A 23,298-nucleotide genomic window follows, 5' to 3' on the forward strand; every position below is an offset into this window, starting at 1 on the left:
AGGGGAGGGGAAGGCCCCACACACTGAGGCACTGTGTGGGGGAGGGGATGGCCCCACAAGCTGGGTCACTGGGCGGTGGTGGGGGAGGGGAAGGCCCCACACACTGGGTCACTGTGTGGGGGAGGGGAAGGCCCCACTCACTGGGTCACAGTGTGGAGCAGGGGAGGGAAAGCCCCACACACTGAGGCACTGGGCGGTGGTAGGGGAGGGGAAGGCCCCACACACTGGGTCACTGGGTGGTGGTGGGTGGAGGGGATGGTCCCACACACTGGGTCACTGTGTGGGGGAGGAGAAGGTCCCACACACTGGGTCACTCTGTGGGGGAGGGGATGGCCCCACACATTGGGTCACTGGGCGGTGGTGGGGGAGGGGAAGGTCCCACACACTGGGTCACTGTGTGGGGGAGGGGAAGGCCCCACACAGGCACTGGGCGATGGTGGGGGAGGGGAAGGCCCCACACACTGGGTCACTGGGCGGTGGTGAGGGAGGGGAAGTTCCCCATTATCCGTCTCTGATTTTGGCTTCGGGGTCACTGGTTCTGGGATGGAGCTTTTCCCTGAATCGTCGTGTGACCCGGTGCCTGAGGCAGAGCGGGGCCCTGAACCACTGTCTCCCTCCGACCCAGAACCTCCAGAGCAGCCCAGGGAGGAGCCCTTTGTCGTCGATCCTGGGGGTGGGATGGTGACAGAGGAAGGGCCGACTAGTGTGGCTGGGCCGCCCGCTGCCCTCTGTGTGGTGGGGGGAGGGGGTTCGATCACTGACAGTGACAACCCGGAGGAGGAGGGCAGGGGGATGAGGGGGAGGAGGAGGAGAGCGGGGGGATGGGGGGGAGGAGGAGGGCGGGGGGATGGTGGGGAGGAGGAGGGCAGGGGAATGGGGGGGAGGAGGAGGGCAGGGGGATTGGGGGGAAGGAGGAGGGCAGGGGGATTGGGGGGAAGGAGGAGGGCAGGGGGATGGGTGGAGGAGGAGGGTGGGGGGATGAGGGAGCTGCTGGTGGACAGTGGGCGTGATTTAGTCCATCACGAGTGAGTTGGTGGACACCCTCATGTCCCCACCACGTCTCCCCTCATCCCCCTCGGGGAACTCTGGGAATTCCAAGCCGACAGCTTGGGTCAACGTGACAAAGTCCAGCTGGCCCTCGACCGCTGGTCGGAGCTGACACTGCTCGACAGGTCCGCCTCACAGAGGGCTCATGTCTTCTGTCAGGAGCACAGAGGAGGTGGAAGGCCAGCTCGAGGGGTTGGAACAGGAGGTGCTCGACCTGGAGTCCCATCTCGGTCAGGCCGATGAGGACCCGGCCCTGTGGAAGGTGTATGAGGTGAAGAAGGATGCGCTGAGGGACCTGCAGCTTATCCGGTCCTGAGGTGTGTTCGCGGGGTCACAGATCCGGCTCCTTCAGGACCTGGACTGTGGCTCCCCCTTCTTCTACTCACTGGAAAACAGGCAGGGGGTCCGTAAGCAGCTCCTGGGGCTGCTGGCCAATGACGGATCCCTGGTCTCAGATCCACAGGGTCTCAGTGTCCTCCTCCTTCCCACCCCCAGGGTCCGTGTCTGCCTCCAAGTCCCCAACAACCACCCCGCCGACCCTTCTCTGTTACCAATGCACCCCCACCCTCCCACCCTACCGGCTCCCTCTGCCCCCTCTCACACTCACCATTCCCTCCTATCATGCCCACACTCAGTTCATTCCCCAGGAAGCAGTCACTGACTCCATGGACCCTTCCCTTGCACATTCACCTTGGCATCCTCACCCACTTATTCCCTCCTCGACCCTTAATTCCTCCTCCATGCTTTCTCCCTCCTCCCCGCTGGACACTTTCCCTCCTCCAAACTCCCTCCTCCCCTCAGACAGCTTCACCCCTCCGAACTCCCTCCTCCCCTGGACATCTTTCTCCCTCCAAACTCCCTCCCTTACACCGTCCCCCCAATACCTACCTTCCCACTTGCAGCATTCTGCCCCGTTACACCCTCCCACCCCCCAATACTCCCTCTTCCCCCTCCCAACCTCACTCCCCCAACATCTTGGTCCCCCACCTCCCAACTCACCACCGCCCTGCCACCCCCACTCCCACTCACACCTAGACCTTCCTCTCACCTCCCCACCCCACCCCCTTCGCTGATTTTCTTTAACAGCCCAAGGCCAAGACTGTGATGTTCTGAAGCAGACCTGAAGCATCAACTGAGACCTCCCACCTTCCAAGAGCTGCTTCGTGGCTGAGCCATGTCTATGTGGATCCACCCAGCATGTGATGCATGTGTTCCTCCAGGGTCCGGTGGCTGTAGGGTTCCAGCATCTTCTCCTCCTTGGATATCCGTGATCTAAGCAAGGCTCTAACACTAAGCCCTGACTCCTGCTCGTCACACTGATCCAGATGTGTTCTGAGCCGGTGTGTTTTCCCGCTGGCGTAACGGTAAATCGGGCACGGGGCGGGGAGACAATTCCAGTCGGGCCTCACTTTGCATCTCATGACTGGGATGCAAACGGGGTTCACGCCGGCCTCCACGGGATGGACATTCTGCCGTGGCGGACACCATCGGATGATCCCACTCTGATTTCACACCAACATGAAACTGATTTCTGCTCCTCACACTGACTTGTCCCCACGCCTCTCCCCACACCCCACACCCGCCATGACACCCACCACAAGCAGGACCAGGCGATCCCTCCCATTGAATAAAATGTTTAAAATTCTATTATCTCTATAAAGATACACTCATTACTAAGTCAATGACGCCTTTGCTGGCTCAACCATATTCATCAGATGGACAATGACCATAACCCAAAGATCTTGTACAGTGAGCTGGCCACTGAGTCACCTTCCAGCAGGTGAAGTCCATACCTCTGCAACAAGATCACCTGCAAGTGAGATATGAAGATGATGGACATTGACACTGACAACTGGGAGACAGCTGCCAATGGTTGTGAGCTCTGGAGGCTGACTGTTTGGAAGGGCATTGGAAGAGGTGAGCAGAAAGGGAAAGCTCAGCTGGCTGAGAAGAGGGCCCAGAGAACACAGAGGCCAGAGAATGGTGCATCTGCAGGGAATGCAGCAGAGACTGCCATGTCAGAGTGGGGCCCAATTTACCGTTACACCAGCGGGAAAACACACCGGCCCAGAGCGCATCTGGACGAGTGTGACATGCAGGGGTCAGGGCTTAGTGTTAGAGCCTTGCTTAGATCACAGACATCCGAGGAGGAGAAGGTGCTGGAGCCCTCCAGCCAGGGGACCCTGGAGGACAACATGCATCACATGACCACCACGGCACAGACCATTATCTCACATGATGCCAGAAGATCGATGCAGAGAACAGTGGGTTGTGCTGACAGTAACAGACACTTTGTAAAAGCAGACTATTAAGCAAAGTATGAAATCACTTATTAAACATTGTTTAACACGCTTTCACAAGTACTTTATACAAATTGTAACCCCAGCGTCCTTTACAATTTCTGTTCAATCAGTAATTCCCATGTCTCACTTTAACTGGATGGAAGTTGGCAGAATTTCCCACAAGCTTTAATGACAGTTTCCATTTTAATTGTCCTTTCTTTCATCTTGTGAAATGTCATCTCAGCATTTCAATTTGGTTCTCAAACTCTCTGTTCATTACATTTGTTTCCTAAGTTCCCAGAACATATGCTTCCTTTCAGATAAATAATAACTTTGACATCTTCGAAAGGCAGTAGTATGATGTGAATGTGAAGAGTTTTATTGTGTAATTAGCATCAAATTTTCCAATAAAATCCACACCCCCCACAATATCATACAATTGTAGATGGCTGTCATTATAAATAGTTATTTGTTTATTTTTAAAATTATGCTTTATTTCAATAATTGAATAAACAACATCACACATTAGAAGTTTGAAAACTTGCAGACTGCACAGTTACCCACAAGTGAACTTTAATAGATATAAATTCAAGGTGAGGCAGCTTGAACAGAAAAACAGAAATATAAAGTATATATTTGAAAATAAAGAAACTCATGGTGTGATGGAATCTCTAGTTTGGAAGTTGTTGTCTGCACTGACTGTGCTTTCAAAGCCTATGTTTTATTAAGACAGTCCCGAACCGAAACAGAAACCAAGGGTGGAATTTGATTACCTGCCCCTTGGCGAGTTTGGTGGCACGGGCATTTAATTGGATGGGAGGGTAACAGGTGGGGATGCCATCATCTTCCTGCCTCTGCCTTGATTTAGTCCGGGACAGAAGGAACCAGGAACGGCTTTCCCGCCCAATGCCAATTGAGGCCCTGAAGTGGGCAATAAATGCCCAGTTCAGGGCCTCATCCTGCTGTTGTTGAGGTTGCTCGCAGGCTCCCAGGAAGTTTCCCTCCTTCAAAGCTACTTGGTGCCCAATTGAGGGACTCAGTATCAGTGGGAGGGAGGTACTGAGAGTCTCACTGTGAGCCCCATCCTGCAAACATCCCCCACCCCACATCCGCTGCCATCACTCACCTGTGCCCAGGTCCTTCAGCAATCCTGAGCCCAAGTGGTTGTAGTACCAGTAACAGCCACTGTCTCCTGGTGGCATTGCTGAGCAAATAAGAGCTGCCAGCCTCTAATGATAAACCGACATTGGAAACAACCCCATATCCCCAGATTTCTGGGAGGGTTCGGTATAAATTAGAATTCCAGTCTGTAACATCAGACTTCTGAGAAACCAGCCTGTGGCTTAGATTGCCAGTGAAATGGAAACGGATTCGAAAGTAAAGAAAACAAACCGGAGAGGTTGAATTTCAGCCAGTGCTCAGAGTAGACACAAGGGCCAGAATTTTCCGACTTCAGTGCGCGGCATCGTGATATTTCAGTCGGCGGGTGCGCTCAGCAGCGGGGCGTTCGGCCGCCATTAAGTGAAGGCCTCGTTAAAGACCTTAACTTGCCAATTGTGCTGGATTTTGAGGGGCCCGTGCGAACTTCAGGTCGGCGCACGGGCCCAATGGGCAGGCGGGTAGGACATTTTATAATAAAACTCATGCATGTCGGGATATGTGGACTCAGAGGGGTTGTTCATGTTTTACATGAAGTTTTAATTGCTGATAGTGTTTAAAAGTTGCCTGTGTGCTTGTTAGCAGTTCTCATCGATTTCCAAGAGCTTTTTGTGTACTTTGAAACCAGTCCTCAGACAGTAATCTTTCTCGGGCCTGCAGCTTTCTGGAAGCCTCCATTTAACCTGGGGGTATGGGTTCTGACCTCTCCACTGAGGCAGCTCCGCTGAGGAGGAAGGGAGGGATAGAATAAGGAGGAGGCCAGGACTGGACAATCAGCCTCCAGGGGAGCCACCTTTGGGAGTACAGGCGCAGGCACAAGGGACACAGGGACAAAAGCTTGTCCAAGGTGGAAGGGGCATGAGAAGACGCCACTATCCTGCTGCCAGGGTATACAGGCGGTGAAGCAGCTACCTCAATATGAGGTGCAGTGCCGAAGGAGGCTCCAAATCTCAAGGGAGGCAGTCAACTATATGTGTCAGATGATTGGCCCTGAGATCTCCCCTAACTGTGTGGGTGGACATCTCATGCCAGCGGCTCTGAAGGTCACAGTTGCCCTCCACTTCTATGCCACTGGTTCCTTCCAGGGCTCAGTGGGTGATCTTTGCGGTGCCTCCCAATCAGCTGTCCACACTTGTGTCAGCAGGTTACAGACGCTCTGTTCAGACGGGTATCCACCTTCATCCACTTCCGCTGCGACCAGGCAAGTCAGGCACAGTGAGCCAGAGGCTTCGCGGCCATTGCTGGCTTCCCCCGCATCCAGGGTGCTATAGACTGTACACATGTGGCCATCAAGGTGCCAGCAGGTGAACCCGGTGCTTTCATCAATAGAAAGGGCTTCCACTCCATGAACGTGCAGATAGTGTGTGACCACAGGATACTGATTCTACAAGTCTGTGCAAGGTACCCAGGCAGCTTCCACGATGCCTACATCCTCAGACACTCCCAGGTGCCGCGGCTCTTCAGTGCTCCGGCTCGGCTGGATGGTTGGCTGCTGGGTGACAAGGGCTGTCCCCTCAGAAGGTGGCTCATGACGCCTCTTCACCATCCAAGAACAGAAGCTGAGCAGCGGTACAATAGGAGCCAGCGCACCACAAGGGCTGTGGTGGAGAGAACCATCGGTCTTCTCAAGATGCGCTTCCGTTGCCTGGACCGCTCAGGGGTCGCACTCCAGTACCTCCCAGAACCCGTCTCTCTGATAGTGGTAGCATGCTGCGCTCTGCACAATCTTGCACTGCAAAGGGGGGATGCAGTTGACGATGAAGACCTTGACGCAGTGGATGAGGCTGCAAATGATGAATCCAGCAGTGGCTCAGAGGATGAGGAAGCAGAGGGCGATGATGAGGGCCACAACGACGACCTGCGTTTACACCAAGGAGGCAGGGACACTTGGGACACTTTAATCCAAAGAACCTTCAGCTAGCTCCACACACATGGATCAGCAGGAACAGCATTGCCTGGCACTTCCACACGTGGCACTTAGCTGCCACATCTTCCACCTGTTCAGCTGCAACTAAGGGCTTAGGACAGAAACATCAATGTCCACTCAAACACTCATGATAAATATGTGAAAAAGAAAAATGCACCACAAACAAAACACCCTCAGCCATGGTAACAAAAGTGGACTTTATTCTGTCCAAAAGAAAACCAAACAATTCTCCATTGCAATGAGAAAAATTTGGGTCCCTATTCTCAGGCCAAAACAAAATCACCAGTGACATATCCGTGGAGTGCCTAAGGTGCCTTATGCTTACATTTTCGGGTGCTACGTCTAGGTGCCGCACCATCGCTCGGAGTGGCTTGAGAGACTGCCTGCTGACTCTGCTGTCCTGTTGGCCTCGATGACCTTGGCGGGCGTCCTCTGGCCCGTGAAGCCTGTGACGGCTCCGCCTGGGAGGAACTGGCCAGTTCCAGAACTGGCACCTCCCCAGTTGTTGCAGCCTCAACGGAAGAAACGTTGACTGGCAGAGAGGCGGAGGAGCTGCTGCCCTCATCTGGAGCGCCCTGAGAGGAGCTCGCAGCGATGACAGGCAGCTGCTGCGCCAACATGAGGTCCAAATCTACCTCCCTGCTCACCGCAGATGCATGGGCACCGAGTGCCAACGCTTGGTGTCCACAACATTTCCCACATTGGGAATGACCACCCGTGGCCAGTACCGCTGTGAGGGCTTGCAGGTCAGAGGGTATCCCAATCATAAAATGTTCCATTCGATCGAACCCGCTCTCTATGAGAGTCGCCGATCTCTCATTGGAGGAAGCCTGAAGCTCTGCCCTGAGGGTCAAACCTTCACGTGCACTCTGCCTGGACTCCTCCGTCGCAGAGACCAACTGAAGCATTCCCTCATGCAACTCTGCCAGATGCAAACGCACTTCCTGCCGCCTGTCCTGCAACTGCTGCATTGGGGACAACTCCAGAGACATGTCATCAGTGCCAGACTCAGCATGTGCCTCATTCCCTGCAGCTCTCCAGCTGCTGGCGCCATCGGCACTCTCTGCCCCTACCATCTCCTCCAGCGATTGCGGTGTGCCCTCTCCACTGGAACCCAGGACACTTGCCGACGGTAAAGACCCCACCAAGGTGTATGTGTCTGCGCTGGTGCCTGGCTGGCTGAAAAGATGTGCTGCAAGTTGCACATGTTGGCCCTCAGGTGTGGAGGGGGGGCTGCGGGGTCGGGGTGTGGGTCGCTGTGGTGGTGATGCTGAAATTAACAACAAGGACAGTGCCTCAGTTAGCGGACAGTCAGTTCAACCTTTCATCCCTTTCCCCCCCAGCCTCATATGTCGCTCACCCCTCAAGACCCTCAGGAGACGAACATTGGTGAGGTGGAAAAGAGTCAAGAAGAGCCCCAACCATTAAACACACATGCAGACAGGCTGGTCAGATGGCCTCAGGAATGCCTCATGGCATGTTATGTACCATTGGAGTGGGGAAAGTGCAGAGGTACCTGACCTGGATGCATTCTGGCCTGGAGAGTTGCAGGGCTGAGGAAACATCGCAAACACTTGCGGCATTTGCTGAGTAACATGGTGGCATTTATTTAGGTTGAGTGCCATGAGGTTCACAGCTGAGGTGCTGAGGACCTTTTGGACAGAGTAATGTGGGGCGCACTGGCTGAAAGGGTGGTGGAGGTCCCAAACCCCCTAAGATGCAATAACTCTTTGGCTGTGCAGCAGCGATCCAATGGCATGTTAGACCATGGTGATAATGGTCACAAACGGGATAGGGTGACTTTGGAAGGTGGTGGAGACACGAATCTTCAAGGGGATGAGCATCCCTTCTGTATGACCCACACATCAGAGTGTCTCACTCTATGAATGAGCATTGTTTCAGCATTAACGATTGAAGCAACCATCAGTGGTTTGGATGGTGGGCAGACAGAGTGGATGGAACTGTGGACCTCAAATACCTGGTAGCTGGACCCCAGCCTCACCGCCCCCAGCCGCCCTGGCCTCCTGCCCAGCTCCATGGCCTGCTCTTCAAAGGTTGTGAGGTGCTGGAGGAGGGCGTGCCCACCTCCAGTCCTCTGGCGCTCCCGGGCATAGTGGCAAAACAGAGAAGAGGATTTATTGGGGCTGATAACTCATGTACTCTGCACGCGCACGCCGCACCCCAACCACAGTGGCCCATCTGAGGCCTCCAGCGGCTCCTGTCCACACTACTTGTGATCAGTCCCCAGAAGATAGTACGGCTGGTCCCAACCCCCTTGGACACCTTGGACACATTCGGCGTCCATCACTTTGATAACACATGGGTCTTAGTGCCCATGGCAAGGAGGCGTAACTAAGTGTGGCACCGATGCCAGCAGATGTCACTTGGCCAAAACACCTTGAGGCTCCCCTTCCACCATCTCTTCCACTATCAATATGACATGTGTTCGAGTTCTGAGTATGTGTCTAGCTGCCTCCCCTGCAGGTTGCCCCCAGACTACTCAAATGCCACACACACCAACATATGCTGCAGTGAAAACCCTCCTTCTCCTCAACCACTAAGGCTGGTGTAAGCATGGTTAGTACCCGTTTGGCCACCCAGCATGCACCAGATGCCCTGTGCAGTAAAAACAGCAAGACATGGGGGCGGGGGGGTCAAAGGCTAAGGCCACCTTCTGGGTCAAATGGCCAAGACTGACATGGTACTCACCCGTCCAGAGCGCAGCAAATCATTGAATCTTTTTCTGCACTGGGTGCCAGTGCACTGCACATCATCATGGGCACTGACAGCGTCACCCACCTCCTCCCACGCCTGGCTGGTGACATGGGGGGTCCTCCTCCTCCCATCCCCCAGATACAGCAGGTGCCGACGGATAAACACCTCTTGGAGGAGGACAGGAAGGCGTGCATCAGAAAATTGGGGGGCACAGTAGCCCCCCTCTGGCCTCTCCTGCAGCCTGCCCCCCTCCTTCTGCTCATGCTGCTGTGCAATTGGTCCTCCCTCCCTCTCTCCACGAGTGGCCATGGTGCACTGCCTCAAGTAGGCTGCCTGGCCACTCTTTATACAGGCTGCAGGTTCCCCAATGGATCCGGCAGTCTGAGGCAGCCTGCCCCCGCCACTATTTTCCCGTTCTCCACTGGAGTCGCTGACCCGCTTGGCGGGCCTTAATTGGCGGTGCCGCCTGTTTCGCCAACGGCAATCGGCCACCCGTCCACCGCCAAGTCCGTCGGGCCCGCCCGCCCGACAAACGGAAAATTCTGCCCATGGGGTGGAATTTTACAGCTCCTCATGCCGGTGGGATTTTCCTGTCCCGCCGAAGTGAATGCGCTTTTGATGGCCCTGCTGCATTTTATGGCCCCATCCCCACCGCGATAGGTCATAAAATTCCACCTGTGGTTTTTGGAGCTCAGTTTTTCAGCAGGAGGTGAACAGTTCAGTGGCTATGGGTGTTACACAGCTAATGTAGAAAGTCATGGCACAGATAGAAAAGAAGATCAAAAAGGCTGGTTCCGGGAACAGAGTTGAGAGGGGTCCAGAAAGATGTGCCTTTGGTGTTCTCTGTAGCTGTGGAAGTCGGGTGAAGTAAAGCTGCTGTCAGATGGGTCTAATTCCTGCATGAATAAAGAAGCTGAAACTCTACCTGGTAAGAACAATGTTTCGAGGGACTGCACATAGTGCCATATGTGCTGGGGAACTACCAGTGAATCTGTGAGATCTACCTTTCTTAAATCAGCTGTTTAAAGTGCATGGTCGCTACTGAGTACAATGTGCCTGTTAATTTATGTTTAATTTAAATTGATTTTGGTTTGGTTGCTGCAGTGAAAGTTTTAAAAAGTGAAATCTTGCCCATCGGTTTCTTCTTGAGGTTATTTTGGGAGTCTGGTTTCTTTACATTATTGGTCTCCATGGTGACCATAACAAGGGGTAAAATAGCAAAGGTGTCTCAGTGTTTCGTTACACAAATTCTTAAAAACAATTGCAGATCAGCAAAAAAGTTAAAAAAGCTAACTTAGAACTTGGAATTATTTCTAGGGCTATAGAATTCAAAAGTAGTGAAGTTATGTTAAACTTGGACAGGACTTAATTCAGGTTGCACTTAGTGCTGTGCACAGTTCTGGTCTCCAGACAGAAAAAGGAACCATAGAATGACTGGGAAAAGTATAAAAAAAATTTCGAGAACTGGGATATTGCAGCTCTTGGGAAAGATCAAACAGCTCAGGTGTTTTTTCTTTAGGAAACAGGAGACTCAGAGGAGATCTGAGGGAGATGTATAAAACTGAACGGGTTGTAAAGGGTAGATGTGGAGAGAATGTTTCCACTTGTGGGAGAATTCAATCATAGGGGCTGTAAATACAAGAAATGTTTCGAAGATACTAATAAATCCAACAGGGAAATGAGGAATTATTTAATTACTCAGAGTGGTTAGAATGTGCAACTCACTAAATAGTTTAACTGACTCCTGACGGATGAGCTCAGACAGAATATAACAAACTAGTGGCCCCATCACAACAGAAATGTCAGAAAGAGATATTAAATTATTAATCAAATTTTTTCCATGCCTGAGCTCAGACAGTAGATTTTTAAAAATGTATTCACGGGATGTGGGTTTCGCTGGCCAGGACAGCATTTTTTGTCCATCCCTAGTTACCCTTGAGAAGGTGGTGGTAAGCTGCCTTCTTAAACCGCTGTAGTCCATGTGGTTTAGGTACACCCACAGTGCTGGTAGGAAGGTAGTTCTAGGATTTTGACCCAGTGACAGTGAAGAAACGGTGATATATTTCCAAGTCAGGGTGATGAGTGACTTGGAGGGAACTTCCAGGTGGCGGTGTTCCCATCTATCCGCTGCCCTTGTCCTTCTAGATGGTAGCGGGTTTGGAAGGTGCTGTCAAAGGTGTCTTCGTAAATTCATACAGTGCATCTTGTAGATGGTACACACTGCTGCTGCTGTGCATCGTTTGTGGATGTGGTGCCAATCAAGCAGGCTGCTTTGTCCTGGATGGTGTCAAGCTCCTTGAGTGTTGTGGGAGTTGCTCTCATCCAGCCAAGTGGGGAGTATTCCATCACATTCCTGACCTGTGCCTTGTAGATGGTGGACAGGGTTTTGGGAGTCAGGAGGTGAGTTACTCGTTGCACGATTCCGAGCCTCTGACCTGCTCTTGTACTCATAGTATTTATTTGGCTAGTCCAGTTCAGTTTCAGGTCAATGGTAACCCCCAGGATATTGGTAGTGGGGGATTCAGTGACGGTAATGCCATTGAACATCAAGGGGCAATGGTTGGATTCTCTCTTGTTGGAGACAGTCATTGACTGACACTTGAGTGGCGTGAATGTTACTTGCTACTTATCAGCCCAAGCTTGGATATTGTCCAGGTCTTGCTGCACTTGGACATGGACTGCTTCAGTATCTGGGGAGTCATGAATGGTGTTGAACATTGTGCAATCGTCAGTGAGCACCCCCACTTCTGACCTTATGATGGAGGGAAGGACATTGATGAAGGAGCTGAAGATGGTTCGGCCGGGGACACTACCCTGAGGAAATCCTGAAGTGATGTCCTGGAGCTGAGATGACTGACCTCCAACAACCATAATCATCTTCCTTTGTGCTCGGTATGACTCCAGTCAGCAGAGATTTTTCCCCCTGATTCCCATTGACTTCAGTTTTGCTCAGGCTCCGTGATGCCACCCTTGGTCAAATGCTGCCTTGATGTCAAGGGCAGTCACTCTCACCTCACCTTGGATTTTAGCATGCAAAAGCTGGAGCAAACCATCCTGTTGTCAGAGGTGAAAATTTGAAAATCTCCTCCCTGACTGCCTCTAATCTGCTTACTAATGTGGTTTATGGATGTACAACAGGGGGCAGGTAGCCAACCCCTCCCAAGAGGCACATTAATAATGTAAATATTGTAATGAGGCTGGCAGCAGCTGATTTGACCTGTTTCACAGGTTTCACTGTCATGGTCTGGTTTCCCAGGACGCTAAGTGTGGGGTTAGGGGGTTGGTGAAGAATTGGAAACGAACCAGGACAAAATTCTGATCCTCTTGGGATCAATGTGCAGAGATGGGACTATCTGAAGCTCTTCCCCACCTACATTACCTGATCCTAATAATATCCAGGTCAAAGTATTTCAGCAAAGCCAAAGTAGTGAAAATGCTCCAAATGAAATAAAACACAGAAAATAAAGAAAACACTCAGCAGCATCTGTGGGGAGGGAAACAGAGTCAATGTTTCATGTCCATAGCCTTTCAGCAGAACTGGAAGATCTTTGCGATTAACTTTTAAAATGAATGAATGTGACAAATAATGGTGGAGTTGGAGGAGGAAAGCACAGAGAGGAAAGTCTCTGATTGGCTGAAGGGCAGGAGGGAGGGATTCAATGACCAAAAGGAAGGTGGTACAAGGTGAATGGGGTTATTGAAGAAAGTAAAGATGGATCCAGAGGAAGTGTCCATGGCTGTAGAAAAATAACAAAAGGGAAAGGAAGCAAAGAAAACATGTCTGGGAGGAGAGGTTCCCATGTCACAGGAATAAAGGCGGGGGAGGCAGTGGTGCTGTGGTAATGTCGGTGGGCGAATAATTTAGAGGCACAGACTAATGCTCTAGGGGCAAGGGTTCAAATCCCACCAATGGCATCTGGTGGAATTTCAATTCAATTAATAAATCGGGATTTCAAAAAACAATCATTAATGCCATTGAGGGAAATCTGCCATCCTGACCTGGTCTCACCTACAAGTGAACCCAGACAAACAGCAATGTGGTTGGCTCTGAAATGGCCTTGCAAGCCATTGAGTTGTATCAATTCACAACTGGACGGACCATCCGGCATCGGCCTAGGCACTGTAAATGACCAGGGTTCACCTAGCCCTGTCCACCCTGTAAGGTTCTCCTTACTAATATCTGGGGGATTGTGTAAAAATTGGTATAACTGTCCCACAGACTAGTCAACCTACAACCCGACATAGTCATACTCACAGAATCATACCATAACAACTGTGGCTGTACCAACATGACATGGCCTGCAGTGGTTCAAGAAGGCCACTCAATGCTACCTTCTCAAAGGCAATTAGGGATGGGCATAAGTCCTGGCCAAACCAGCGATGCCCCACATCCAGTGAAAGAATAATAAAAAGTGATGTGCACCTGCCTGCTGACCACTAGTGAAGCCCCACCCAGAGCGCCAACACACATCTCCTCCACTTCCAGTGACTCTGAAATAACCACACTACATTTGCAGCATGTGTCATTGGAGAGGTGATTATGATCTGATGGTTTTAATCCCAGTACTCAGTCTGACAGACAATGGCATGTCTAATGGGAAAACAGGATGCTCTTCCTCAATCAGCTTCAAAGTAGAACACTCTAGCAGGCAGAGGATTGAGAAACCAGAGTCGATGTTTTATTTCCCACCCCAGAATGTGAGAGGAATTCCAATGGGAATGACACATGAATGGAACAAAACAGATCAATTTCCGATGGGGCCTGAGGAATATCCCAGCAGGACAGCATGAGGGTGGGCAGAATGGGGGGAGGGGGAACTAATCGGGCAACAACATTATGGTGTCAGGCAAGACGCCTTATTCTGAAACTATACCCCTAGTTTTATATTCCCCCACAAGGGGAAACATCCTCTCAGCATCTACTCTGATAAGCCCTTCAGAATCTTCTCTGCTTCAATAAGGTCATCTCTCATTCCTCTAAACTCCAATGCGTATAACCTCAATGTGTTCAACCTTTCCACATAAATACAACTCCTTTATCCCAGGAATCATCCTACTGAACCTTCTCTGAACTGCCTCCATGCAATAACCCCACTGAAATAAGATGACCAAAGTTGTATTAAACTCAAAACAGAAAATGCTGGAAAAACTCAGCAGGTCTGGCAGCATCTGTGGAGGGAGAAACAGAATTAATGTTTCGAGTTGTGTGGCTCTTCTTCAGAACTCTGAATACAGACTCGAAATGTTAACTCTGTTTCTCTCTCCACAGATGCTGCCAGACCTGCTGAGTCCTTCCAGGATTTTCTGTTTTAATTCAGAATTCCAGCATCTGCAGTATTTTGCTTTAATTTTAGACCAAAATTGTAGGCTGTACTCTCAGCGTGGTCTCAGCAACTCCCTGTATAGTTGTATGAAAACACACCCACTGTTATACTCTTTGATACTTGTATCAAAGGACATTAAAACCATGTTGACTCTACTTGATTGTATGATTTTTAAAATGTTTTGCTACAACAAAAGCAGGAATAGGGGTTAAAGGTCTTCATTTAGAGAGAATCTAACCATCACCCCTTGACATTCAATGGTATTACCATCATTGAATCCCCCACTATCAACATCCTGGGGGTTACCATTGACCAGAAACTGAACTAGACTAGCCATATAAATATTGTGGCTACAAGGGCAGGTCAGAGGCCAGGAATTGTGCGAGCAACCCACCTTCTGACTCTCCAAAGTCTGTCTACCATCAACAAGGCACAAGCCAAGAATGTGATGGAGTACTCCCCACTTGCCTGGATGAGTGCAGCTTCCACAACACTTAAGATGCTTGATACCATCCAGGACAAAGAAGCCCACTTGATTGACACCACATCCACAAACGCTCACTCCCTCCACCACCAATGCACAGTGGCAGCAGTGTGTACCATCTACAAGATGCACTGCAGGAATTCACCAAGGCTCCTTCGACAGTACCTTCCAACCCCACGACCACTGCCATCTAGAAGGACAAGGGCAGCATATAGATGGGAACACCACCACCTGGAAGTTTTCCTCCAAGTCACTCATTAGCCTGACTTGGAAATATATCGCCGTTCCTTCACTGTTGCTGGGTCAAAATCCTGGAACTCCCTCTCTAACAGCACTGTGGGCGTAGCTTTACCGCAGGGAGTGCAGCAGTTCAAAAAGGCAACTCACCAACACCTTCTCAAGGGCAACTAGGGATGGGCAATAAATGCTGGCTTAGTCAGTGAAGCCTAGATCCCGTGAATGAATAAAAAAAATTTAGACTGGTGGAAGGTGAGAAGTGATTTCCACAAGGACCAGGACTGGGACAACTGTTGTTAACCATTGGGCTAAATGATAAGGAGTCAGGAAGCAGAAGCAGAAATGCAGAATCTGTAGACAAAATAGTAATTGGAAATGCAGTTAATAGAGAGGAAAAGTGCTTAAAAAAAAAATCTTGCAGCTATTAATAAACTTGCAGATTGGGTGTTTTACCCAAAAAATTATTTCAATACAAATGATAGGAAGAATGAGGTTCCCAAAAATTCCCTGAAAAATCTGAATGGGAGAGATGGGCAAAGACTTTCACATGTGCAGAATCAGAATGAATCTAAAGTAAAAGCACACGTTAACAAGGCCATAAACAATAAAACACTGGAGTTCATTCTAGAGCAAGGAAATGAAAAGCAAAAATGTGACATTGGAACTCAACTGGAACCTCGGTTATCAGACACTGGACGCAGTGTGAACAGTTTTGGTTTCCACATTTCCATGTATCAAGACAGAGAGGTTATTTTTACAAAGATGACACCAGATTGAGAGATTATAACTCACAGGAATAACTGAACAAGGTGGGCTCTATTCTATAGGTATGAGGAAGCTGAGGGGTGAGCTAGTAAAGATCTCCAAAAAGATCCAGGTCTGTTGTGAGATTGAGATAAAGAAGGTATTTCCAGTTGAGTGGGTACAAATTGGACTGCAGCAGTTAAAGAAGGCAGCTCACCACCACCTTCTCAAGGCAATTAGGGATGGGCAATAACTGCTGGCCTAGCCAGTGATGCCCACATCCCACGAACAAATGAAAGAAACCTGGATGTTCATCAAGGTCACTAATAAATCTGATAATGGATGTTGGAGAGATTTTGTTTCTCAAAAACGTGTTAAATTGTGGAACTTGCCAAAACATGGAGTAGACGAAGCGATAAACAAAGCTGGATTTAAGAGGAAGAAGGATATGTACATGAAAGAGAAAGGTATGGAAGGTTATGCTGTTCAGATTAGATGGGCTTGAATGGAGAGAAGCTCACCTCAGAATTCCCAGCCTTTGACCTGCTCTTGTAGCCACAGTATTTATGGCTGGTCCAGTTTTTGGTCAATGGCAGGATCCAGCATGTGGATGGTGGGGATTCAGTGATGGCAATGCCTTTGAATGTCAAGGAGAGATGGTCATTGCCTCATACTTGTGTGGTGTGAATGTTGCTTTTCACTTATCAGCTGAAGCCTGAATGTTGTCCATGTTTTGCTGCATGTAGGCAGGGTCTATTTCATTATCTGAGGTGTTGCGAATGGTTCTGAACACTGCAGTTATCAGCAAACATCCCCACTTCTCCCCATTTATGAGGAGGGGAAGCTCACCTCAGAATTTCCAGCCTCTGACCTGCTCCAGTGGCCACAGTATTTATATGGCTGGTCCAGTTTCTGGTCAGTGGTAACCTCCAGGATCTTCATGGTGGGGGATTCAGCGATGGTGAGAACTTGTGTGGTATACCTTCACTAAATTGATGACAGTGTTTGCATGGGGTAATATTACTGGATTTCTATGCTTAAAATCGAGAAGGGGGCTGTTGCCAAGTCATTTACTTATGTGTTCTGACCAAGTGGAGCTTTTTGGGGTGATGTTTTGTAAGATTGTTTTAACTGTGTGACTTTAATCTTGTGTGTTTAAGATTTTTTCCTTCTTGCTAATAAATCTTTTAATTTTAAAACCCTAAAAAGTGTTCCTGGGATTCTACGTTTTTGGGATCAGTAGTTCTTTCCTTCATTTTCAAAATATAAAATAAAGGTTATGATCAGTCAGGCAAGTTTCCCTCTGGGTTTTTGCTTGCTGAATAACATCAGCTGTGGTCATAAAATTTGAAACTCTCCTCCTAAACAGGCAGTGGAGGCAGAGTCTTAGAATATTTTTAAGGCAGAGCTGGATAGATTCTTGATTAACAAGGGGGTGAAAGGTTATCAAGGGTAGGTGGAAATGTGGAGTTGGGGTTACAATCAGATTATCCATGATCTTATTGAATGGCAGGGAAGGCTCGAGGGGCCGAGTGGCCTGTTCCTGCTCTTAACTCTTATGTTTATACGTCAGACAGTGAATCTTTGGGCATCGTATTTATTGAATTGATTATTACCAATCACATATCTGCATAACGATCATCATTAGACCAGAGTGTAACATTATCAGGCACAGGCAAAATCAGGAACCAGCTCAGATTTATAAAACTTCAATAGTTATCGTTACTTACCAGGAATACCAATAAAGGCAAGGACTGTGTAGTATATTCCTTCAACACCATCAATTGGTAGATGCATTTTCTATGAGAAGAAATCTGTCCCTTTGTGCTACAGGTTATCCCTGTGATTTAAAATACGAGGCCATACATTCTCAGAGCCTGTAATTTATATCCTGTGGGATCTCCACAGGGACACTGTGGTTGCAACATCTCCCAAAACAGTTGTTATTTAAATTTGAAAAAAACAGGTTATGACAGTTGTGCTAAATCCCAGTTGTGATAGTGCTGAGATTGAATTGGAAAACCTCAAAGATTGTAGAATTCTGCTCAATTCATTAACTAAAGGAGATTGAACACTTTAGCCTTAGGGCGATGGTCCTTTCCTACGAACACTACCAGCATCATCTGTAAACCTCATATTGTTTCAGGGATGTCATTCAATCTGCTATTTCTTTAGGCATCAAATTTCAAATGGATGAGTTTTCTCTCATGCTGCTTCCTGAACCCAGGGATGTGTTTGCTCCCTTTTCCTGTAGCCATTCAGTAAATAATTTTTATTCATTTACAGGATGTGGGCTTCGCTGTCTAGGCCAGCATTTGTTACCCATCCCTAATTGCCCTTGAGAAGGTGCTGGTGAGCTGCCTTCTCGAGCTGCTGCAGTCCATCTGGTCGAGGTACACAGAGTGCTGTTAAGGAGGGAGTTCATGAATTTTGACTCAGCAACAGTGAAGGAACAGTGATATATTTCCAAGTCAGGATGGTGAGTGGCTTGCAGAGGTGGTGTTCCCATGTATCTCCTGCTCTTGTCCTTTTAGATGGTAGTGTTTGTAGGTTTGGAAGCTGCTTCCTAAGGAGCCTTGGTGAGTTTCTGCAGTGCATCTTGTAGATGGTGAACACTGCTGCTACTGTGTGTCGGTGGTGAAGGGAGTGAATTTTTGCAAGCTACAGCATGAACTTCATTACACCATCGCTCTGCTGTAGTCTGAGGCTGCCTCATATGTGTCATCAGCCACAGCCTCTGTCGGTAGTCCTGTCTCCAAGGAACAATCCCTGCAACTTCTGTGGACCCTGGAAGACTGCAGGGGTCTGTGACTGACTGAGCATGTAGAAGTCATGCACACTCCCTGGAAAACGTGTTTCTGGTGGTCACACACCAGCGGCACATTCAGCGAATGGAACCCCTTGAAGTTAATATGGTTTACCGTGTGTTTCGATAGAGGCCTGAGCTCCACATGAGTGCAGTCGATTGCACCCTGAACCTGTTGGAAACCAGAGATCTGGGCGAATTCAATCACTCTTGCATCCTGGCTGTCCTGGTCCTAGGTGAAATGCACAAAGTTGTGTGTCCTCGCAAAGATGGCATCCGTGACCTCATGGATGCATTTGTGGGTGGAGGCTTGTGAGATCCCACAGACGTCACATGTGGAGCCCTGAAAGGAGACACTGGTGAAGAAAATGGGTGCCGCGGTCAATTTCACAGCCACTGGCACTGGATGCCCTCCATGCCCCCATGGTGCTAATTCCTGCAGTAGCTGGCAGATGTGACAGGCCAGTTCCCTAGACAATCATATTCTTCAGTGACACTGGTTGTTGGTCAGCTGCAGGAGTGACAGGCGGCGTCTATAGGCCCAAGGTGTCGTTAGGCGTTAACCAGTGACAGCTCGTTGTGGCTCTTCGACTGTGTGTGTGGGAGACCCAGCTGCTCCTTCTTCCTGAGATTGCTCCTCCTGCCTCTGAGCAGCCAGGAGCCTCAGTCACTCTCTCCTCCGACGTCTTCACTCTCTGTAGGCCATCAGACATAGAGCTAGGTCACCAGGCTCCATGATCCTGGAAGAAATCCAATTGGAAATTTGAGAGAAACTTCTTCACTGTTATGATACCCAGCTGAGGTTACCCCTGGACAAGCCTGACCCCAGAGTGGAACCCAGCTTGATAGATCCTAACTTTTAATTTGTTTGTTTAGATACATGGAGAATAGCTACTGAACAGAGTCACAGGAGTCAGCTGATGACATTTTAACAAGAATAAAATATATATCCAATAAGAAAAGACGAAATATATTTGAAATGCTCCTTCACCAACAACTATACCTTTACAGGTATATGCAGATTTGTAAGAATAACACAAGTTACAAACGCTATTTTATACTGTAATGTCCTCAGCAAGTACACTGTCCATTTACCAATAGGCACCCCGTGGTCAGACACACCAGCCTCTGAAACCAAGTGGCAGATGCCACCTTAAACAGATGCTATAGATATATCCTCAACTACCCTGCGCCACCCCCACCCCCCACCCCCAGATATATGTCACACCATGAGCCAACCAGTCTCACTGCACTCTGTTTTTCACACGTGGGTTTCCAATCTCTACTCTCCAAGGACTCGCTTTGGAATCTTCTCCCAAACTGACACTTTCTCTCAGACGCCTTCTGCAAGGGTTCACCTACAGGGTTTTGAGCTATCCTTCTGATGTTCCTCTTCCATGGGTCACCACATGCATTCAAGCTGTCTTGCACACACCCATCTCACCGACTAAGCTGACAACAGCTTGCCGCTGCTTTTCATACCCATAGCAAAGAGTTACAGACCTTTAATTGTCTCTTTGGACCTTCTTGCCACTTCTGAAGCCTTTATCTCTTGAAGCTTGAAACTTTCACCTTGAAGCTTGGAACATTTCTCTCTGCCCCCCCACTCTTCACTTAAGAAGAGCTTTTTCAGGTTCCAGTCCTTCCTTTGATGAGAAGGTCTGCTTGGGACTTTCCCCTCTTCCACTCCCCTGGATTTTTGGGGTTTTCCTTTAGCTTGGGACTTGCTATCTGTCCCCTTCTAGGCTGCTCCTGCCTGGCAGCAATCTTCAAAAGCAGCTGAACTCCAACAGCTTCCAAAACAAATTGCTGTTTCTAACTTTTCTGTGTGTGCCTGTGGGAGGGACCTGCCTCTCTGGGTCCCTGTCACCAGGCAACAGCCTAATTCTTCTGCCCTTGTGTTCGCTTTACTTCTTAAGTCATAAGCTCTCATTCAAAATGCAAGCACCTTTTTAAAGTGAAACTGAAACTACATTTGACCTTTCTTAATACACGGATACGGAAATACAAATCAAACTTAAACATTAAAGGTAACACTCATTCCTAACACCTCCAAATACGATCTCTATTTCCTGAAAACCAACCCTTTGGAGGAAAGAGAGCTTCACAACAATGAACATTTCTTTACAATGGCCTTACATCTGCCTCACACAAACTTACCATAAACCCCTGGCAATAGCTTATTACATACTATATAAAATACGTATTACATTTTGTTTCACAATTATATATGTTATCATACAATTACAAATATTTAAGCAAAACAAAGTCAATGTAATATTAGTTGAGTTTGCACATCATCGATTTATCATAACTTAATTCTTATGTTTCTTTTTCCTCTTATTCCGAGTCATGAACTCAGCAAAAAATGTTTCATTTAAGCCTACAGCCCAATTGTCCTTTTTGTTCGCTCTAGGTGTAATTCCATCTTCAAGATGACTTTCCAAACTCAAATATGGTAAATTCTCATTTTGATTTAGCAAAGTCAAAATTGAATTCTTGTGCATTAACATTTCATTTCTTCTCTGACCAAAATCTCTTATTGCCGTTTCAAGGATGTTATTGAGATGCTTCTTTTGTTCACACAAAAGTGTTTCATAATCCTGCTTGGTTTGATCTTTAACCTTTGTGATATTGCTGTTTCTCCAAATCCCATTTCGAATTGAACTTTTCCACTTCTTTTTGAGCAAAGTCAATTATATTCTCCCTGTAGAGTTTCATAGTTTGTTCCAACACTTCAATTCTTTTGCATAATCCATGAACTATATCATCCCACTCTTTTCCAGGTTTAGAATGGTCTTTTGCAAACTGTCCATTTGCCTGGATTCTAACTGCTGTATTTTGCATATTAGCACTGGCAAGCACTTTCAAATCAGTGTCTCTGTTCATTGACTTTGCCAGGCCATTTTGCACTTTGTTCTTTTTGTTGTCAATTCTTGATTTCCAATTTTGCATACACTTCAGCTATCTTCACATTGTCCATGACTGAGTTTGATACATCAATAATTTTACGTGGATCCGTTCTCTGCTCAACTGGGCCTCAATTCAGAGTTTTTATTCACAGGAACAACTTTGGAACTGTGACACTCCATATCACATATCTTCTCCTTCATCTTTCCCAGATTGTTTTAATGTTCAAGAATCTCATTATTATTTTCACAACGAAATCCTGACAGTTCATTTAATTTGGTTTTTAATTCTGCATTCAACCAATTCTGATTGACCAACAATTTCTTTTCCTGTTCAAGGCATTTTCCCTGATATTTCATAGCAACTGCCGATGCTTGAAGTTCAAGTTTCAATTGAAGATTGACTTTTGTTAAGTTTGCTTCTACAAGTTTATCACTTAGACATTTCAAGTCCTCAGTCAAGTGTTCCACTTTCTGTGACTGATTCTCAATTGATCTAATCAATTCTCTTCATTAGCAAACTCCTCTTTCATACATGAATGTTGTTTTTCTACCTTAATTAGTTGTCCTTCTTCCAATTACTTGTTATCTGCGGTAAGTGTTTCATTTTTGGCCACAGTAGTTTTTTGAAGTTGGTTGAGCCCAGCATGATCAACTGCCTGCTGCAGTACAGTCATTGCCACATTACTGGCTCCACTAACCAAATCATTACTCAGAATAAAATCTACCCCTTCAACAGGTGATTTAGGAATAGTTCCCATCATAACAGTTCCATTCACAAAGTGACTTTGTAAGTTAACTTGGATAAAGAAACAGGTTCATAAATTATATTAATACCTCTTATCAATATTTTTTCTTTCATAAAACTGCCTGGAACACAAATTGGACCATCAGCCACCATTAATGATTGATCTGCTCCTGTATCTCTCAAAATTTTTATCTGTTTACTTATTTTGTTTGAGGAGTAAGGGAACATGTCTCCCTTTGACATAAAACATCCTGGTTAGCCTGGCTTCCTTCACCAGTAATCAAAGAAGAATTCTCTGGGCTCTTCTGTACCATATCCCCCTTTCCTGTGTGTTTTCATGGAGCACGTTTCACCTTTACTACTGCTGCAGTTTTAACAACAATTTCCTTTTCTGATGCAACCTTTTCTGAGGAATCCTTTGGCATCCCTATTAATGCAATAGGGCTATAATTTTAACTCCAGCAATCTGCCCCAACATGCCCCACCTCATTACAATGAAAATGCTTAGGATTTTGAAGTCGCTTCTGCCCTTAGCACCTCCCTTTCCGGTCTGAGGAGAAATTTCCTGGGAATTCTCAACTGTCCCTTCTCTTCCCTGTCTACTTGACTTCCTTTCACCTTCCCATCTGCTCAGCTTTATAAGGATGACAGAAGAAGGGTCTAGATTTATGAACCAGTTCATAACCATCAGCCATTTCCGCAGCCTGTTTAGCTGTTTTAGCCTTCTGGTCTTCAACATGGGCCCTAATTAGAACAGGAAGTGAATCTTTAAATTCTTCCATGAAAATTATTTCCCTAAGAGCTTCATACATCATCTCGACTTTTAATGCCCGTATCTCACAGTCAAAATTACTTTGCTTTACCCTTTCAAACTCAATATGGGTTTGCCCAGGTTGTTTTCTTCTCTTCTGACATTT

The sequence above is a fragment of the Cetorhinus maximus genome, chromosome 21 (genome assembly GCF_964194155.1).
Source record: "Cetorhinus maximus chromosome 21, sCetMax3.hap1.1, whole genome shotgun sequence".
Classification (NCBI taxonomy): domain Eukaryota; kingdom Metazoa; phylum Chordata; class Chondrichthyes; order Lamniformes; family Cetorhinidae; genus Cetorhinus; species Cetorhinus maximus.